We start from the raw sequence: 659 nt of genomic DNA, 5'->3' as shown, positions 1-659 counted from the left end.
AAGAGTAAACTTTTCCATGTGTTAATGAAATTTACATTCAACAACGATGATAATTGGATTGAATCAAACGAACATTTGTTTAAAACTGTATTTGACAAAGGAACTCAAATGTGTTCTCGTTTTATTCATAAACTGACAGTTATGAACCATCTAACAAAAGATGGGACAAAAGTGGTGAAATCATTACTTGATATAATGTTTGGAGAATTGTTGAAAAATGCCACACATTAGAAAAAATATGCAACAACAAAGCAGACTGCTTTGCGACAAAACGTGGACGACCGTGGTAGACACTTTGATTTTTTACATGCAGATTTACACAACTGTGACTTTTTGGGTTCAACTTTTGATTCGAAAAAAATTAAAAGAACAGAAAGTTATGGTATTTATGTAAGAACAGTGACATGTGATGATTTTTTTTAGTGTCCTCTCCTTTTTGAAAAGTTTGATGCTGTTACATCAAAGACAGAAGATGTTTCAAATTGGGTTTATTCAAAAATCGTACGACACGCAAAAAGTAACACAAAAAGTTGGACCGCATCAACTCAAAATGGCGCAGCCGTTTTAAGTGGTATAAACAATGGTGCAGTTGTCAAACTCTGCAAAAAAATATCAGAGAATGACAAAAAGGATGAAGTTGGGATAAAATCCATTTTTAT

The sequence above is a fragment of the Entamoeba invadens genome, assembly GCF_000330505.1.
Source record: "Entamoeba invadens IP1 unplaced genomic scaffold scaff_1105074725603, whole genome shotgun sequence".
Lineage (NCBI taxonomy): Eukaryota > Evosea > Mastigamoebida > Endamoebidae > Entamoeba > Entamoeba invadens.
Note: the sequence above shows the minus strand (reverse complement) of the source record.